Source organism: Protopterus annectens, chromosome 1.part0 (assembly GCF_019279795.1).
Source record: "Protopterus annectens isolate FY-2018-M chromosome 1.part0, PAN1.0, whole genome shotgun sequence".
In the NCBI taxonomy this organism is placed as follows: Eukaryota; Metazoa; Chordata; order Ceratodontiformes; family Protopteridae; genus Protopterus; species Protopterus annectens.
The window spans coordinates 221,469,263-221,490,742 of NC_056725.1; the positions used below are offsets into that span (position 1 = coordinate 221,469,263).

The window sequence follows — 21,480 nt, forward strand, 5'->3', positions numbered from 1 at the left end:
ACATCTGGATAAACACTTTGCAAAGATAAGTAAGTCATCTAGATAAAGAAAAATGAGAATGCCATTTAGTCTGCAGTAAGCCATGACTGGAGGTAGGCATTTAGCAAACACCCTTGCAGCTGTAGATAGTCCAAAGGGTAATGCAGAGAACTGATAATGTGGCCAAGAAACAGAGACCCCTGCATACTTCCCGAAGTGTGTGGCTATGGGAATGTGATAATAAGTGCCCTTCAGGTCTACTGTTAACAAATGATTCATAGGAGAAATGAGGGATAATAAGTTCTGCAAGGTCACCATCCTGAATTTTGGTACTTTCACACAGAACTTTATAAAATAAATATTTAGTACTGGTCAACAAGAGGCTTCTTTCTTTGGTACCAGAAACATCCTGAAATAAGACAGCTTTGCTCCTTTGACTTACAGGCATTGGGTCTACCACTCCTTGGGTGTGTAAAAACTGAAGCATCCAAGGAAAATATTCCTTTTGATTTGGAGGAAGTGGAGGAATTCCCCAGTAAGGAGGTTTTTGTATCCAGTGCCATCTGTAACCCTCTTGCACTACTTTTAACACCCATGAGTCCGAGAGAATCTTCTACCAGAGTGTTTAGGATCAGTTGTAGAACAGATTTGAAGAGATATTAGTTGAAGGAGAGGGAATGGTGAAAGGAAAGTTAGCATAGTCATTCTGCATTGCTGATTTGTCTGTTTTTTTTTCTGAAAGGACCATTGTTTCTTGTTTCCCACTGGCCATCTTTTTTAGCTCATAGTTTGCCCTAATATGGCTGGTTTTGCTTATTTGACTTTTTTTATGAAACAGGGAAGCCTATATAGGTTCATAGGTAGGTACTAGGCTATCTGCCTGAGGGCATTTATAAGCCTAGCCAGAGTGTGTCAGCTTTCACTGCCCCATTGATTAATTAACTGAGCCTCTGTTCTGTCAAGAAGAGCCAATGAAGTGATCCCAGGGGTGTATTTTCTGTTACCCATCCACTAATCAAGGTTTCTCTTGAAGAGTGTTAGTGAAGGTCTCTGCCTAATGTACTTAGAAATTTTGTTCCAAAGCATGGGGAGAGTCTCTGTGACAGGAATCTATCCCACCAGCATGTTCTATTTATTGTTGTGGCGAGGTTTAGCTCATTAGAGCTCATTAGAGCGAGTGGCTTGCAGTGACTTGGATTTCTTTAGGTGGAGCATGTCCATCAATTCTGAGTTGGACATGGCTTTGTAAGTCGGGCAGAAATCACCTCTGAGTAAGTGATATGCCACTGAGTACAGCTGTAGTTTTTCCAGTCGGGCTGCATAGGACATATGTTTGAGACCAGTAATCCTCTTGGTGAGATACTTTTGTGGTCTCTCCAGCTGTTGGAAGTGTCTTGTGAGGTACATCCCAAACGGGACATTGTACTCTATGATGGGTCTGAGTGACAAGTAGAGGGGCACTATAACCTCTTTATTTCTAGATGCGAACCCTTTATTAATTAGATGGGCTACATAGAAGGATTTCCTAACTACTTTGGCAATATGATTGTCAAAGGAGAGATTACTATCTACCTGGGTCCCCAGATCTCTTATTACCTCTTCTGTATTAAGGGGGCTGCCACCTATGTGGTAATTCATGGGTATTTTGTTTTTCCCAAACGGGATGACTATTCATTTTCTGGCATTTAGCTTGAGACCATGACTTTGACACCAGATGTCCGTCTCCGTAAGGCCCTTTTGGAAAATGTCTGTGTCAGCCGGAGAGTCAATTATGGCTCCCAGTTTGCAGTCATCGGCGAACTTGGCTAGCCATAGTCCTCCTGTGTTTGCCTGTACTTCTGAGAAGTATATGCCAAACAGTAGGGGGGCAGCAAGAGCCTTGGCCAGTATTCGAAAGCCTAGGGGTGACAGGTGCAAGCCGTCTCTTGTGAAGCAACGAGGCCTGTCGAGCATGTCGTCCCAGGCTGACAGACACTGGATCCCCTTTGAATGACACCAGAAGCTTAGCCAATTGTTGAAATTGACCATTTTTTCTTTATAATGCTGTATCATTCTTCGTGAGGGCAGGATGCTACTCAGGGTCAGGGTCATACCCGCCTGGGCTACATGATCAGAGAGCTCTTCCATGTCTGTTTTCATGTAGTCCAGGAAGGTACATCTCAGGTCATTCACACCAACATGAACAATGACACAGTCATATTTGTACTTGTTCTGGAGTGATCTGCATGCTTGTGTCATGTGGCGGATTCTGGCTCCCAAAAGGCAGCTAACAGTAACCTTCTCCTTGTCCAGCCTAGTGAGTGGGATGTCACTGTGCCTGACTATAGAGTCACCTATTACTACTGTGTTAGGTATGTTATTTTGCCTTAAGGGCTGTGATCGTGCGGCACACTGATTTTGTGTTTCATGTGTTGTCTGGTTTGTGATGGGAGGTGCAGGTTATTTGGGGGTCTGCTTTGGAGGTCTCTGATGCTTTTGCAGGTTTTTATTTAGAGCCTCCGAGTATGATCTTGTGTATTTTTTGCCAGTGCTGGTTTAGTGTGTTTATGTGAGGCTGGAGGTGTGGTGCAAGTGTTAACCTTCTCCTCATGACTGCCTGTTCCAGTCTTAGGTGGAGAGAGCTTAGCCTCCAATTTAGCTATATAATTGCATCTCTCGCATATGTTAATGTTTTGTGGTAGGAGGAGAGGGTTGTCTGTGTATATGATGCAGTTGTAACACTGCCTCAGGATACCCAGGTTCATCAGCTGGACTGGAGAGTATACCTGAAATTGCCCTTTGGTCATGTCTGAATAATAGGGTGAGCTGCTTAGTCGATTGGTTGGTGAGGGGTGAATAATGAGCCTTGCCCTGCTGGGCAATCAAGTGTCGGGTTATATTAGTGCTTACTATTAGGTCTGAGCAAGTGCTGGACTGTAGGATGCTTTTTAAGTGCTTAGTTTGAGAGTTAGACTACTTTCAAGGGAAAAACTGAAGAGGAGTCTTGGTGGAGCTGGGATAAATTTGGCCCTAGCTAACCGGCGCTGCCCAGATGTGCAAAACCGTGCAATCGCGGTTTTTATAGCAGGGAAATAAAAGAGATAGAAATTAACCCAAAATAGCCCACAAACTACTAACTTCTGGGCTGGAACCACTCTCTCACAGGTGAACAGAGAAACCTCCCTCTATCCAAGTAAGGTATGGACAACTCAGAAAATTATAACAGCCCTGAATTCAGCACTAGCCTGCAAACTGGACTATACTAGCTTAGAAAGGTGGGAAACAAGGAACATTTTTGTTTGAAAAGATAAGGCAAAAACAGTAAGAATACACTTAAAACAGCTTTAAACTACTACAAACAGTAAAAAATACACTTAAAAACAGCTTTAGATGGCTACAAGCAATCAGAAAAGGCTTTTAAACAAATTACCCAATTAACCAGTAAAAAAAATCTCAAAACTGAGCTCTGTTCCTGTAGTCTTCAATAAGACAAGTTATAACTGCACACTCCTGCCACTGGGGTGCAGGGGAACCTTCTCCAAAAAAGAAGGCCTGGATTAGTGCTCAAGTTATACAAACAAAGCTAAATTCAGCAGCCCTGGATCTTGTCTATGCTACAGCAAACAAGGCACACCAATTTCAGTAAGAAACAGTTCAAATATGCAGGCACTATAAGCCTTTAACCAGAAATTCCCAGCTCAGAAGGGCAGAGTCCAGCCTCTCCTCCCTCAAGAGTGCAGACCAAGAACCTTCTTAATGTAAAATAACTGGCCCGAAGCCCAAGTGCTTAAACCAGAACTTATACACTTTTAGAATAACTTGTACAAGGGAACATAAATAATCTTAGAAACTCCCTGAATCAATTTCTCTCTTTCTTCATGTTGTTTGTGAACCTGGGTAGCAAATAAGCCCAATAATACCTCCTTATCTACAGTAGATAATAGCAAAACTTTGGTTATACACCCAGGCATATCTTTACAACAATGCAGCAGTGGTAGTATTAGCAGTAGCCACAGACACCAAAACTGCACAATCATACACATTCTTCAAAGCATGGCTGAATACCTGGCACAAGAAAGAAATATTTGCTTGATTCAAAAAATAACTTTCTTCAGTAGGAAGCGAGGCAGCAAATTCCCTCAGACTATCCACATAACAAATCATACATTTCTGTATGTATGCTTGTTAGCTGAGAATTCTGAAAGGCAAGGTGGAAGACGAAACATTCTCTTACCTATATGGGCTAACAGCCTGCCTTCCTTGTCACCAGGTGAAGGGGTGGTGTTTAATACCAGTAGATGCAGTATTATATTGCAACTGGGTCAGATCTAAGGTGGGAGAAAAGAAATGTATTAGTCAGAAACATTTTACACAGTTTATCTACTATTTTTATGGACTGACTTTTGCGTATAAGGTGATTACAGGCAGCAGTCAACATTCTCCAAGGGTGGCAGTATAAGAGGGATGGGTGAAGAATGAGGAATATCCATTTGTGACATATCATAATATTTCATCAGTTCAAGATGGAATATCCATTTGCTCCCATAAAAATACATCATTCATCCTGGCTATGGTCTCAATAATTGAATATTCTTCCACAAGAAGGTAAGAATTAATATTCCTCATAGTCAGAGAGCTGGGCTTCTGAATTTTCAGAAGAAGCCCAGTCTCTGTCATCATCAGATGCAATTTCACAGTCTGTAATGCATGCTTTGCTGAGGTAAGAAAATCATCTTAAGTGTAATTACCGCTTGAAATAAACCATGTTTAATCTTTTGTTTTTTTTCACAACAGGAGTCCCTGTAGAGACCGACTCAAAGGAGAAATGTCTGACCGGTCTAATGGTCTCTCGCTCTCTCTCTCTCATCAATCACCACATGAAGAATCTCCAATAGTGTCTCCCAGCCCTGCAGAAGATTGTTCTCCCTTTCCCAAATTATTCACTGGAATAGGTGATGAGGGTGTAGTCAAACCCTAGTTTTTGTGGTGAACAAAAGTATTAGCAAACAGTGAAAAAATAACCTTGATCCAAAAACAGCCACTGGAAAACCAACCTTTAATGTAACGATCAAATGTAAAAAGACAATAAAATCTACTAGTTAAACGCTTTCATCCCAAAGCTTAGAGGGACTTCATCAGAACTGAATATTACATAAAAAAATACATTATAAAGCATTTCGCTAATTACTTAATTGCACTCAATTATGTCTATGAAAACCTCCAATTAAAAGGGCACACCTAAAAAGAAAATATCAACCCTCTATGTGCCTTAATTTTAAAACACAGTTAATATTTAGTTTTCATTAAGCCCTGGATATACAAAGGCATTCAAGTGAAGCTGCTATTTTAATTCACGAACATTGAGATGCACTGATAATATTTTTCTTATATGTCCTTAACAATTTGCTGAACCACTGCAAAATAAAATCTATGTCCCTGAAATTCACTTATAAAAGTTTACACAAAGCATTTGTGAGTTTACCCTTCTTCATATCTGAAAAGTGCTCATAAATTCTCTCCCAAAATCTTCTTATAGTTTTTCTGTATAAAATACAGGACAGTGTAAACACTTAGCAATGTATACAACATTTTTAGTTTGGCTATTGAAATGATCCCTAATATGTACTTTATTTTGCCCAACCTTTAAAACATTCATTAGTGGTCAGAATATATGGATACTGCCTGCACCTACCACATTTGAAATTTCCCAATGGTTTACTACTGGATTGTTTATGACAATTATAATTCATCTCTAACAAATTCTTAAATGACTAGTCTCTTTTAAAAACTATGTTAGGAACCATACTTAACAAGTCACCAATTCATTTATCAAGATAAAGTAATGTCCATACAGCTTTAACAATTTCTCTGCTGTGTCTATTATAGGTGGTGATAAAAGAAAATTTTCCATTAAATGTACCACTAACATGAGCTGTTTCCAAAATTATTATCATTCATATCTAAAGGGGGCATATAAAGAAAAAGAATAGCTTTATAAACATCGGTTTCTCTTTTATAAACCACCTCCTGACTTACTTTGTGAAGAAGGCCTTCAGGGTAACCCCTTTTCCTAAACATACTAAATTCAATTTCAATCAGAATCTTTGGCAGTCATTCTCTCTGCCCTGACCAGTTGCCCCTTGACTACCAACTTTTTTTGATGCAAAGGGTGGCAGCTCGAGAAATCCAAATATGAGTTAGAAAATTTAGATTTTCTGAAAATCTTGGAAGTGACTGTCTGATCTACATTCCCTATAGTTAAATCAACATCCGAGTAATTGATTTTTTCCATACTAAACTTCTTCTTTCGGCTTTTTCCCGGTTAGGGGTCACCACAGTGGAACACCTGTCTGCTCATGATTGGCAGTGGAGTTTTACGGTGTCGAGTTGCCAACCTGGCGCCCAACCTTCCACAGAAGGCACATACATGTGCACACACACACCTAGGGCCAAATTTAGAGTGTCCAAACCACCTAACACATGGGTAAATTGTAAAACTACTGTGGTGTCATTAATATATGACAAAAACTCCTCCAATTGTTGTTCCGTACCTGTCCAAATTAAAAATAAATCGTCCAGGTACCTTGTGTAGTACTTTAGATAGGTCATGTAAGTACTACCAAAATATACTCAGCTTCCCAGTGGGTCATTACTAAATTAGCATAGGTGGGGGCACATGCTGCCCCCATAGCTACCCCCACCATCTGTTTGTAAAATTGGCCCTCAAATTGAATATAGTTGTTTGTTAGAATAATTTCCATCAATGCAATCAAAGGGTTGATACGATCCTGATTATACATCCTGGCATTCACTAATTGTATCTCAAGCCAGGAAAGACCGATATCATGGGGTATAACTGAAAAACAATTTTTTTACATGTATTGTAACCATTACTGCAGTGGAGGAAATTTCTAAATCTTTCAAATGTTTCAAAAAATCCCAAGAATTCTTAGAATTTAAGTAAAAACCCATGTACCATTACAAACGTTTTGGACAACCTACCATTCACAACTGGTCTAAAAGGTGGCCAACATATCTTTGTGGAATTTTGGGATTCGAAATATGCTACCTTTCACTGGGCCAAGCCCATGAGTTTCCTGAGCCTTGCCCTGAGGTTTAGGACGTAGGCCTCAACAGACTCCATGTGAGATTCACACTCACCTTCCCATTCATCTCAAATTAAATCTAGAGATCCCCTCACCCTATGCCCATACAACTCAAAGGGTGAAAAACCTGTTGATTCCTGGGGAACCTCTCTGTAAGCAAACAACAGATGGGGCAAATATTTGTCCCAATCCCTCTTAAACTGGTCTGCAAATGCCCGTAGCATGGTCTTGAGTGTATAGTTTAACCTATCAACAAGACCATTAGTCTGGGGATGGTAGGGGGTGGTCTTTAGGTGCTTCACCTCACAGTACTTCCACAGCCAAGCCAGCAGGTCTGACATGAAATTGGCACCTCTGTCAGTAAGTACTTCTTTTGGGAAACCTACCCTGATGAAAATCTCTAACAAAATATTTGCCACCTTTTCTGCCTCAATGGACAGAGCCACTGCCTCAGGGTATCTTGTAGCATAATCTACTACCACTAGGATATACTTTTTCCCTGTGGAACAATATACATAGCTACCCTCTGAAATGGCTCATCAATCATAGGAAAAGGCATCAAAGGAGCTTTCACCTTGTCTTCTGCCTTGCCTACCTCTTGGCACTGCTCATAGGTCCTGCAGTACCGTGTTACATCTCTGGAAATTCCAGGCGAATAGAGGTTCTGCATAATATGTCTCTTTCTACGTTTTATGCCCATATGACCTGCAAAGGGAATATCATGGGCTATGGCTAGTTACGAACTGCTGTATTCTCTCACCCTCTAGCCCTCCCTCAGGGGTCCACTCTATATACAGTAATCCTTTGTCCCAGTATGCAGATTCCCCTTTCCCTTGAAAATCAGGTGCCTCGGTAGCTACCTGTCTCAGGCCTTGTAATGTAGGGTCTGAGAACTGAGCCTGTCTCAACTCTCTCTTTGTAACCCTTCCCAGCTCCCATTCCACAGAAAGTCTGGTATCCTCTGACAGCAGTGCTTCACTGTCAGCCTGGGTACTACTACTACTCACCTCTGCCCTTGCAGTCAGTCTGTCCAATGGAACATCAGTTCTCACAAGCAGCTGTGGCTCACCTTCATTCTCACTGCTACAGGGTAGCTTCCTCCCTGAAGTAAGCACCTCACCAGTCCTTGCTGCAAGTGTGTGGTCTGTCTGGGTCTCACCCATGCTACCAGACCCACATGCTTGTTTCCAAGCCTGACTGCATGTAACTGCAAGCACACACGGTACTGCATTATCAAAATTATTCCCTATCAGGACATCTGCATAGATACCCTCAACACACCTACTTGATGGCTTCCTTTTCCATCCTCCCAGTCAAGCTGAACCCTAGCCAAAGGTATTTGGAATGGGATCCCTCCTAAAGTTCTGACTAGAGTAGACTGCCCAAGCAAGTAGCGCTCCTCTGTAACCACTGCAGGCTTCACAATGGTTAGGTCAGAGGCTGTGTCTCCCATAGCAATGGCCTCTTTCCCACTCACTAAAATAGGGTATAACTGCTTGTGGTAGTTTAGTACTCTTGTTGTCTCGAGACAACTTTCTGCTGGCATTTTGTCATTCCCAATTACTGGTTCTCCCACCTTGCCTCCATGGACATCTATATGCTACATGACCCCACTGGTTGCATTTAAAACATTTAACTCTTGGTCCTGGATGTGTACCTGGACTAGTGGCTTCCCCTGCTACTGCTGGACTGTGTTGGGGCAGTCTGGGCTACCCACCATGGGTTCCCTTAGACTCATGAGCAGCACTGGGTGTCCGTTTCCTGTGCAGAGATGCCCTTTTTGCTAGGTATAAGTCTCCCTTTTTCCACACCTCATCTGCAGTAGTACATTGTCTATCAGCTAACCAGATTCTCATGCCCTCAGGCAAAGTGCTAAGGGCTTTTTCCCCTCACCAAAAGGTCTGCCAGCCCTTCAAAAGTGGTGACCTGACATCCACTTGCCCAACCAGGAAAACAAGTGCTTAGTTCAACAACATATCCACACATACTTTCATCTGCCGTGCGTCTATGCTCACAAAGCTTTTTCCTATAAGCTTCAGGTATATTAAATAATTCTAGCAAACAGTTCTTTACAACATTATAATTTAAACAGTCAGTATCTGACAGTTTGCAAAGAAAAGTTAGAGCTTTATCATGGAGTAAGGGGGTCAGGAACTGTACCCAGAGCCCTTGGTCAACATCATACTGTTTACATACCCTCTCAAACATGAATGAAACTATCAAAAGTATCCCCCTCTGTAAATTGTGTAAGAAATTTACTGACCTTTGTTGCTTCTGTGGTTCGGTTACTCCCTTCCCCATTACCTCCATGACTCTGTCAAAGAGTCAGCATCTCCTTTTCATGTTGCCTCTGCCTCTCATTCTCCTCAGCCTGCAGACATTGCAGTTTCTCATTTTCCTCAGCCTCCAGATGTCTCAGTCTCTCTGCTGCTTCTATTTCCAAATGCTTGGCCTCCAACTCAAGTCTCTAACTACAGACAGATTTTTAAGTCCTCTGTGGAAAGGTCGAGCTGTCCATTTTCTGAGAGTTGTACATCTCCACGGCCATTATGATTGCCCTCCTGATTGCTATTCTGTGATGCAGCTGTGACTAAAGCTGCAATCATGTCTGCTTTAGTCAGGTTGGCATGCACCAGTCCTTTAGCCTGGCACATCTCAGCCAAATGGCTCCTTGTCAGCTTGCCATACTTTTCTGCTGACATGCTTGCCTGTTCTCCCTGACTAAGCTAACAAAAAAAAAAAAAAAAAAAAAAAAAAAAAAAAAAAAACAATTGTGATATAAACTCTGAATGTTCACTGCGTGGCTGACAGAGTACAAACACCTTCAGTGACTGCTGTACGCAGGCTACAGGAATTCAATATCCACATCACTACAAGCCAATTAATATGTGATGTGGCTAACTCACCATTATCAACCAATTAATATGTGATGTGGCTATCCCACCACTGCCAAACAACTAATATATGACGCCCCTGCATTGGTCTAGTAATCAAGGAGCATCAATCCTCACCACTACCATCAGTGGGGTACGTGTACATTGGGAGGATGACAAGTACACACAGAGTAAAATACAATTTCCCTTAAGAGCACACAGAGATCACAGTCAGTCTAGGGCTGGTTTCTCCCTTTCTCTCCAGATCCCCACTAAGACTCCCCACTGGCACAGCTACAGGGTTGAGACCTCAGCCGAGTGGTCAAGCCAAAACCTCCAGCACCCTTCCTGTCCAACCAGTGCTTCGTGTCCCTGCCCAGGTAGCTGACACACACACACTTTGAGATTTGACTTCTATACAAACACACACACACAGACTCATGGGAAAGGCTGGCAAAGGTTTGCTAGCTATGCCCCCCTTCTGCCCAGACTAAAAGGTAGTTATCACTACCAGCTCTTTATCAGCTACTATATGGCCCTTCCCAAAGGGTGACCAGTTCTACTGTGTAATGTTACTTTTATCCAAATGGTAAGTGTGACCAAGACTTTAAGGTTATTGGAGTGGCCTATACAGTGTCACCAAATACATGTGCATTTACTCTAAGAGCTTAAATATCTCTACACAAACCAGCCACAATTAAAAGGTTTACATAGATTTAATAAATAATAAAAGCAAAAGACAATACTCAATAACTCAACACAGTGACAGAGTTCAGAATCACAGGAAATACTTTAAAACAACATTGCAGGACAGTCTCCAATAAATATAGAAAACATCTAATCTAATCTTTACTGTATTCCTATCTATACCTAAGAGATACTATGCCCTAAATGACTTACTTACTTACAGAGCAAGGCAAATGTAATGCTGATGAGAGAATGTTTTCAGGTCCAAAGACAAATACAAAATGCACAGACTTTCTCTGAGAGAGAGAGTTCTTACATTAATAATACACATTACTGCTGGGCCAGCTAGATGACATCACTCTGTCACCTCTGCCTTCAGTTCCCAGGCTAACAGAAACTTAAAATTTAACACTTCTGTGTCAAAATACTTATCTCTCAGAAGTTGGCCTACAACTGGAAGTCGTAAAACAGTTAAACACTTTTACATTTGAAACCTGTAATTATTTCTGTTTCCAGACAACAGAAAGGACTTCTAGCTATAGACATTCTGTCTCCTTTAGTGAAAACACAATCGTAAAACAATTCACTTATTTTCTTAGAGCTTTTAAGTTAACTATGTTCTTTTCCAGTAGGGTACACTGTGGTTACATTCTTGAAGCTCAGTACATAACATACAGTTTAACTCACGCTTCTGCATCAGCAGTTTAATACACACATAACATATAGTTCTCTTACATTTGTAAGGCAAGCCTATGGATCATATTAATATTTACAAATGACATATGATTATTTACAAAATTCCAGATAGCTGGGTTGGCCATATTTCCCTTTTGTCACATTTCTATATAAATCATATTAATATCTACAAGTGGCATATTAATTATTTACAAAATTCCAGCTAGCTGGGCTGGCAGCATTTCAGTTTGTCACAATCCCATTAACTTGCTGTAGTTTCCTCAAAAACATAATAAAATCTATTTCTGTTTGCAAATTTCGTCTCTATAGGTATATTCCCATTATTTCTCTATATTTTTTTCACATGTAAATTAGTTTTCTTCCTTCTTTCCTTGAGGTAACTGTTAAAGTCCCACAAAATTACTGTATCCATATTCGGACATTTGGCAGAAAACATTTTTTTGCATAAAACATCCTTATTCTTCCTTCTGTTCCTTTGGATACACACAACATCCCTAGTGCTACCACAATTTATATGATATGGCAATCGATTACTGCCATTCTCCCTGGAACTACTACTTTCCTTAGTTTATGTAACTACTTATTAAAGCAGGAGTCTTGGAGCATTCTTCCTTTTCCATGATCCATAGCACTCCTCTCCCTCACACATTTTTAAAACTATAACCATTGCACTGTTCATAAACAACTTCAGTTTAATAAATAGCCATCATGATTTCCACTTCTACAGCACTCATACATTGTAAATCACTTATTTTAATAGTATTTATATTAACTGATAATAGTGAGAAAAGTAACATTTTCTGAGGGGGTTTTTTTGTATTTGTGCCTACACCATTCATCTTTTTGTGACTGTATTTTGTGATTGTATGTTGGTGATTTGTGTATCCACGGTGGTGGTGCTGCAGTAGCGTTGTCGCCTCACAGTAAGATGCTGTCCGGTTCGATTCTCAGCTAGAGCGTCTTCTGCGTGGAGACATGCTTGAATGGGCATACCTTCGTTGAAGGTTGTGTGTCAGGGCTGGCAACGCGGCACATAAAAATCAACTGCCAATCATTAGCGGACCGGAGTTCCGCTGTGGCGACCCCTAACCGGGAAAAGCCAAAAGACACAACAACAACATGTTGATGATTTGTGTACTGTGCTTTTGATTTTGACTAAACATTCAATGAATGTTACTTCAAACATGTGATGTGCAGCCTTTCTTCAAGACAGTATCTTAAAAATTGCATACATTTTATTTACTTAACATTTGTTTATAAATAAAACAAAACAAGTATATAAAATAAAACAAAATGTTTAGTCTAAAGTCTTAAAGTAAATGATGAATAATATTAAAACTAACAGCTGCATCCCAAGATGCATCCAGTATCACTTGATGTTAAATATAAGTTTAGTGAAAACTGCAGACCCTAAAAGTTGTGAAAGTACAACAGTAGAACTGTAATTATTCCAAATTTCCACAGACTAAGCTTTTTTCCAAGTACCTACAATGGAAGTATGAAATGAGTCAATAAATGAAGCATTAGCACTAGAATGTGAAATGATAAATTATATCCTACAAAGATTGCTACAATTTTTGTGCAGACCTTTGTGGTTGGGAGAATATAATTGTAAACAGAAAAAGAACATGATACCTACAATATACAAATGGTAGCGCTGATCTGAAATTTACTGTAGAGATATTAGAAAAGATTATGTGAAAACTATAATTTAGAGCTTCTCTGGGGCGTAATACAATGAGCTCTTAAACATCATACATTTCATAGAATAGAGTTGAGTATTGTAATCCTTTTTCCTTTACAGGTCTGTATCCATACCCATAGCCTGTCAGAATGGAAAGATGCTACCATTTCTCCAATGTAGAAAGACAAAAGGCAAAAGACTAAGGTACATATATATTGACCAATGGGCCAGAAAAGTTATTTTGAAAAGTTGTTTGAAATGTCACTACCTGATTTTTCACAATTTGTTTCATAATTAGTCTAAGAAGATCATTATGCGTGCCATAAAACTCTTCTGTAACTTTGACCATAAAGTGGATTTACAAATGGCTCTGTCACAGGCATGGATAATGGTATCCAGACAAATGTCATATATCTATAATTTAGTACAGCCTTTCATAGGCTGACAAACAACACATCATTAGACATGTTAGCAAAAACTGAAAAAAAAAAAATCCCATACATATATAGATAGATATTTAACTAGACAAGATAATTTATTTTTAGACAGAAACTGTCAGATACTCCAGAACAACCAACTAGGTAAATGATGGAACTAAAGTTGTAAATCCCTCAGGGATTACTGTTGGAGCCATATTTATCTACATTACATACTGTGGAATTTTCCATTACCAGGGGGTTGGAAATGGTAACACAGACAAATGATACCATACTATTATATTCTGTAGAGAGAAACTTAATGGGGGAATATACTTATATGCTTTTGAGTGACTTGGCCCTGCTTCACTTGACAGGTGAGTGCTATTAAAGGACAACAACAGGATTCTGTTATTAAATGCTCAACTGCTCTGTCCTTTTTCTCCCTATTTGCTGTCCTTTCTATAAATAAACAACAATACAGCATATAAAATATTCTAAATTGACTGTTTCTCTCCACTAGAACAGTACCTTACTGTACTGTGGTGATTTCATTTTCAAAAAAACTTTTATCCCCACCCTCGAAAAGCTTGCTGCAGTCTCCAATTCATTAGTGTCATCAAGGCCAACGAATACTGACAAAATGACAGCACCACAACTGTCCTAAAAGCCCACCCATGCTGTGATGTCACAGCTCCCTGGTCCTTCCCTTACCCATACAGAAAGAAAAGGCTAGAACAAGTAAGCAGTGCATGAGTCAAGTCTCCTGCTATGAGTTGTCAATCACAGCATGTAACAGCTTAAATTACTCTTAGCACTTTGACAGCTAGGGAAGTTAGGTGTGAAGGGGGATGGGAGACAAGTCAAAGTAGTACTATTCAGGCTTCACAAAAGTCTGCAGTTTAGCCATTCTAAAAAGTAGTAGTAGTAAAAAGCACTTTGAAAGTCTGTTCTGTGGCATTTGCACTGCTTGTGTTTTAAGTACTCACTGAACAGCATGAAAAGTACAGTTGTGTACACTTACCATAAATGTAGATGTTCGAGTGTATTCACTGTTGCAGTCATTACACCTGGGTTATCCTGCTGGCAGGCTACCCTCAGTCGGCCTGAATTCCAAAGACTAGGTCCGGCGTCGATTGCTGTCGCCTCTTCCCTGACGTCAGTGTGCCAGGGGTATAAAAGATGCAGCCGATGCCATTTTCTTCAGTTTTTCTTGCCCCAGATGTCAGGTGGCCCCAAAAGGGTAGGCTAAAAATATGCCAATAAAACATGCATGCACCAAAATATATTATACCTTCATCTACAAGCAAATACACCACATAGGTTGTATAGATTAGAGAAGAGCCAATAAGTTCGAGCAAAGATATGGAGGATGGTGGGAGGGTAACCTGGACTGCAACAGTGAATACACTCGAACATCTACATTTATGGTAAGTGTACACAACTGTACTATGTTCATCGTGTTTCACTGTTGCAGTCATTACACTTGGGTTGAATCCCAAAGCTATGGTTGGGAGGCTGGAGCTAAATAGCATTAGGAGCGGCTATGAGGCCCTGCAGAACTGCAGTGGTGAAGCCTGCATTGGATTTTGAGTAGAGTGGTAAATGTTAGTGCTTTGTAAAGGTGTGCACTGAACTCCAGGTGGCAGCATCTAAAATGTCTTTGGTTGGTACTCACTTGAGGAAGGCTGCTGAAGTGGCTGCTGCTCTTGTTGAATGTGGCCTAATGCCCTTGGGCACTGGCTTGCCATGTTGTGAATAGCAGAAACGAATGCAGTGGCCTATCCACTTTGAAATAGTCTGCTTTGAGATAGTCTTTCCTTGTGATCCTGCAGCATATGCCACTAGTAGTTGCTCTGTCTTCCTGAAAGCTTTGGTTCTGCTCAAGTAGAAGCGTAGCTGTCTGTGTATGTCCAAAGAATGCAGAATTCTCTCTCCCTTATTCTGTGGGTTTGGATAAAAAGTAGGCAGGTGAATAATGTGGTTAAGGGCCCCACTGGACACTACCTTAGGCATAAATGTCGGGTTTTTCCTCAAAGAAACCCTGTCTGGATAAAAAATGATGGTTCTGCAGCCATGAGTGCCTGTAGCTCAGAGACTCGTCTTGCTGAGGTTATTGCTAGGAGCAGAGCTGTTTTCCGAGATAAAAACTTTGTATCAGCTGTAGCGGCTGGTTCAAAAGAAGGCAGGGTGAGTTTTTCCAAGACATAATTGAGGTCCCATGCAGGTATTGGTGATCTCCTTGGAGGCCTTAAGTTTTTGGCTCCTCTGAGGTACTGCCTTAACAAGGGATGAGAAAAGATTGGTGGCTCTGTATTGTAATGAGTTGAAATGGCAGAGGCATGAATTTTAATAGAAGAAAAGGATAGGCCTTTATCCAGCATCTCAGTTAAGTATTGCAAAATCTGAGGAATATTTGGTACAGCTGTGTCAATTCCTTGTGTCTGATTCCAAGCACAGAATCTCTTCCATTTTCCAGCGTAAGATTTTCTGGTACTAGGCCTTCTGGCCTCCAAAATGACATCCATCACAGCTTTAGTGAGAGGCACATTTTGAATGACTACATTATCTGCCATGCTGCCAGATTTAAGGTCTTTAGTTGGCTGTGCAGGATCTGATTGTTTTGTTGGGATAGTAGATGAGGTATCTGAGGCAAGGTCCACGGCGGGCATTGAGATAAGTTCCTTAGGATTGGATACCAGTACTGGCAGGGCCAGTCTGGGGCAATCAATATCATCTTTGGCTTCTCTTGTCTGACCTTTAGGAGTACCTTGGGGAGGAGAGGCAGTGGAGGAAAGGCATATACTGCTAAGCTTTTGCAGCTGAAAGATAGTGCGTCCACTTTCCATGCTTGTCTGTGATAAGTCCTTGTGCAGAATCTTTTTATTTGGTAGTTGTGGGGAGAGGCAAATAGATCTATATCCGGGCATCCCCATTTCCTTGTTATCATGCTGAAGACTTGTGGATCCAATTTCCACTCGTGGGGATCCATGAGGTTTCTGCTTAGTTCGTCTGCCAGAGTATTTATCTTTCCTGGCAGAAATTGTGCCTGCAGATGTACTTGGTAAGTCAATGCTGTGTCCCACAAAGTCATGGCTAGTCTGCAAAGGGGGTAAGAATGAGTGCCTCCCTGCTTGTTTATATACCACATGACCGTGGTGTTGTCTGTCTTTATCAGTAGTTGTCCCGGATGAAGTAGGTCTTTGAAGGCTGTCAGGGCATTCTGAACAGCTAGCATCTCTTTTTGATTGATATGTAGATGCATTTGGTTTGCGGACCATGTGTCTTGAATACATCTTCCTGCCATGTGGGCCCCCCAGGCATAATCTGATGCATCCATTGTTAATGTCTGCCTGGCTGGGGGTAAAGTGAATGGCTGTCCCTTGTTGTGGTGACAAGCCTTCGCCCACTATCGAAACTCCTGTTGTAGGCAGGGAATGAGGGTAATTATTGTTTCCAGGCTGTGACAATGTTGAGTCCAAACACTTTTTAGGTACCATTGAAGTTTCCTCATATGCAGTCTCGCATATGGAATTAGCAGAATGCAGGATGCCATGAAGCCCAAGCCTGCAGAATTTTTCTTGCAGATAACTGGGCCTTTGTTGCCAACAGGTTGAAACAGGTAGTCAGTTGCCTTTGTTTGTCTGGCGTGAGATAAGCCATCTGGGCAGTTGTATTTAAGCTTGCACCCAGGAATATTATCTCTTGAGAGTGTACAAGTTTTGATTTCTTTTCATTGACTGTGTACCCTAGGCCTGTTAGAAATTTCTTTACAAACACCATATGTTGTAGCAGAATGTCCTTGTTCTCTGCTAGAAGGAGGCAGTCGTCCAAGTAAGGATACATTTGTATTCCTCTTTGTCTGCAGAATGCAATTACTGGTGCCAGGCACTTTGTGAAGACCCTGGGCGCAGTAGATAAGCCAAAGGGCAGTGCAGAGAATTGGTAGTGCATTGAGCCAGCTTTGAATCTGAGGTATCTTCTGCATGTTAGTCTGATTGGGACATGCAGGTATGCCTCTTTTAGGTCTAAAGTCACAAGCCAAGCCTTCTTACCCAGCATGGGCAGAAGTTGCTGTAGAGTCAACATTTTGAATTTTGGTATATCCAGATATGTGTTTAGAATAGATATGTCCAGTATTGGTCTCCAGGTCTTGTCCTTTCTTGGTACCAAGAACAGTCTTGAATAAAATCCTCGTCCCTGCTCTTGCTCTGGTACTTGTTGAATGGCCCTCATGTCCATGAGGGATGAGACTTGCTTTTGTGCCTCTGCCCATTGATGTTTTGGCAGGTCTGGCTAACCGTTTGTTCTTGGCAGGGTATGGAAGTGAAACTTGTAGCCTTGTGACACTATGTCTAGGACCCATTTGTCCTGGGTTATTTTGTGCCAATTTTGTGAAAAAAGTGCTAGTTTTCCCCCTAAAGGTGCTGCCAGAAATTAAATGCTTGTTGCAGGCAGGGAAAGTCATTGGGACTGTTTCCTGTATGGCTGTGATTTGTCTTCTCCACTTTTGGAGATAAAAGCACCCCATTGTTTAGACCTGTATGAACCTTGGGGCTGGGATCTGCCCCTTTGTGGTCTGTCTGACACTGGAAAGGACCAATTCTTTGTAGGCCAGCGTCTGCTAAATCTTGGAGGCTGTACCTGTAAGAAATCTTTAACCGTTTGCATAGATTTAGCTTTGTCTTACATTTTCTTTTAACACCTCTTCTGCTTTAACACCAAACAAGGTATCATGCTGTAATGGAGCATCTAATAATTTTGCTTTGACATGATCAGGCAGATTTTGTTCCTTTAACCAATCATGCCTCCTAATGACAGAACCCGTAACAGCGGCCCTGCAGGAGGCCTCCAAAGAATCAAAACCACATTGCAAAGTATGCTTTCCAACTTGTTCAGCTGAATGCAATAAATCCTGCATTTCTTTGTTTTCTGCACATTCAGAATTTATCAACATTTTCTGTTTAAGCAGTGACATAATATACTGCTGATATTTGAGCATATGAAACTGAATTTAAAGCCCTTATAGCCAAGGTAGCAGAAGTGTAAATCTTTTTACCCCATCTGTCCAATGCCCTAGAATCCCTATCAGAGGGGGTAGGGTTTTTTGCAGTGGAAGCCTTGACCCTTTTGGGACCCTGAGAGATAGTTTCTGGGTCAGCAGCAGGGTTCTTGAAAAGGAATTGATGAGAGTCAGGAACTCTGTAGTACCTGTCCGGCTTAACAGGAGCTGGAGGTAAGGAGTCAGGGGTCAGACTGGACTCTGAAAATACATCATCTACAATGTCTAACACAGGTGGAATAGCTACGGGTCTGTGTTGTGGTAGTAAAAGGAAGTCTCTGAGCCTTTTCTTAGATTCTGAAAAATCTTGGCTCTCCCAGTGGAAATGCTCCCACATGGTATGCAAAGTTTCCCCAAAAGAGTAATCTTCAGGAGGAGAGGCTGAAGGGATAGATTCTTCAGCATCAGAATCCTCATAGGGAGGAAGAGAGTATTCCTGATCAGAGGAGGAATCAGATGAAATGGAAACCTGATCTGAAGATTCATATTCTGTCCCTTGCCCCTTTTATCAGGAGGGGGATGGGAACCCCTAAGTAATTAAGTCTTCAGCCATTTTGAGCATCTGTTTTTTGGGCATGGAGGCCTGTCCATGAGGCTGTTGTACTTGTTTCTTTGTCTTTAAAGGTGCTTTAGTCTTTGCCTTTGAAACTGAAGTCATTTTAATGTATAATTGAATAGGTCTGAAAACACCCTCAGAAGCCGATGCCTGCTCAGTGGCTCCGGACCTGAGGGAATAGTCTCCGAAGGTCCAATACTTTGAACTTCCAGCTGCCTAGTCGACTCCACGTGGGAGTCGGTAGCGGCCTGCGGGTCTAAAGTAGCGGGCGTCAGGGGCTGCAATGGCGCCTCACTGAGAACCGGTGAACCGGCGACTGGCTTAGAAGAAGCCTCGTCGTCAGTTTTGGACCTCGGATCCCTGTCCTTTTCTTTTTCGTTGCGTTTCTTGTGAATTCTGGTAGTCGGATGGCTATCCGACGACATGGCATAATCACATCTTCTGCCAAAATAGTGTAATGCAAAATTGTACCAACGCTTAATAGTGTGTTGGTTAAATCTAGCACAAAACCGACAACTAGCAACGTCGTGGTCAGGGCCTAGGCAAGGAATACAGTAAGAATGAAAGTCCTTATGAGGTATTTGCTTCCCACAAGAAATACAATTATTAACTTTTTCTGACATCGGTCTGGAGCAAGAAAAAAGTTTCCCCAACGGGGTACTTAGCCTTTAATGAAGACTTCGGATCTGAAATTCGAACCCGAAAATCTCAGGAGTCGGCCGACCGGCACTTGTGAACTGCTTATGCTTCGGGCACCGCGCGGCAAGAAAGACTGAAGATAATGGTGTCGGCTGCATCTTTTATACCCCTGGCGCACTGATGTCGGGGAAGAGGCGACAGCAACCGACGCCGGACCTAGACTTTGGAATTCGGGCCGACTGAGGGTAGCCTGCCAGCAGGATAACCCAAGTGTAATGACTGCAACAGTGAAACACGAAGAACATCATTACTTAAAACTGACTGAAAGGCAGCAGTGTATGCATGTAAAATCAATGCAGTGATAGGAGATTTAGGAAGAAAGAGGCCTATGTGATGTAACTGTTTTACAAGCACTGCACTGTGGGATACCTAGATGCAGACTAAACAATCAGAATTGTTTTAAGATGCCAGACCCCATGTAGTCACTCAGAAATTTCATATAAAAATATTTAAAGACCTGTAAATAGTCCCAGGGTTATGTTAAAATGTAGGAAATATCAAACCGTGATGAAATAAACATGTTTCTTGAGTCTGTGGGTGCAGTTCTATAAGTGCTTGAAAAGTGTGACAAGAACTTTTACGTTTCACTGTTTAAAGGTATACATGTCTAGGCATCTTATGATCCCTGTGATCATTTGTCTAGTATGTTCCAAATAAAAAAGCTGATGAATGTGAAATAGAATCATCAAAAATTTAAAGAAAACCACACCATGATTTCTGGCCCACAAACAGCCTACCAGTTATAAGCCTAATAATGAGGATACTGACGTGGCCCTATTTTACAAAGAACTTAGAGGCCTCAATGGACAAATCACATATCTGCACCCACAAAAATCATATATCTAAGTAGGCATCAAGACCTTCATACTGCATTCTAAATTTGTTTCAGCTCCTTACTGAACTGTTAGCACTTGAAATCCTGTGTGCAAACAGGCCAAAAAATAAAAAAAGATAGAAAACGCAGGAGATGAGTAAATCTTAAATATTACTCTTTTCCTTTAAATGTCTATTTTCAGGGAATCAAGTCCCCCTTTACCCTGCAATGTGTGAGCAACTCCCCCATACCCCTGAAGTTATGTACAGTAACTCTGAAATTGCCATACCTCAGAGAAAAAGGGAATATTCTGAGAAATGGTCATCTTGGACTTAGTATATGCAAGTCCATTTTTTCAACTATTCAGTATGTGTGTTTCAGGACTAGCTAGCTATTGGATAAAGTACTGTATTTTTATACTCTAGCAAACAACTGTTTTTACACAAACAGGTCAGTGGATTTTCCATCTAGTGCACTAGGAGGTTGCCTGGTCTGTTGAGGTTGTGGAAACACTTGAAATTTCTGAATATAATTGTATTGGCTGGGGAACTTATCTGTTTTTTTAGTGCCTTTATAAATTCTGTACAGCTGAGTGGCTCTTGACTCATTTATTCAAAGTGAAGTACTTTTATTGAATAATCACACTTCTATAAGCTGTTCAAAGTACACTACTGTATCTACATCTTTAAGTTTGTTTGTGGTACCATTTCCCACCGGGCACTCTTTTAATGTGCTTTTGCATTGGAAGGACTAGGATTGTTCATCTGGGGCAGCAGGTGTTTACCTGGTCTATCTGAGCTGAGAAACACACAAAAGAGTTCTAAGTATTTTCTTGCACTTCTCTGCACTTGATGTGCATTGTTCTGATACCTAGATAGCATAGACAAGATTCAAACCTGCTGAATCTAGCCTTTTACTGATATACTTGA

At 41.2% G+C, this 21,480-nt stretch overlaps 1 protein-coding gene across 2 annotated transcripts in view; it reads right to left on the reverse strand.

The window, feature by feature from the left end:
- The window catches only part of EIF2AK2 (eukaryotic translation initiation factor 2 alpha kinase 2), a 1,554,704-nt gene that overhangs the window by 1,057,482 nt on the left and 475,742 nt on the right, over positions 1-21,480 (reverse strand). The gene's annotated exons all lie outside the window — the stretch shown is intronic.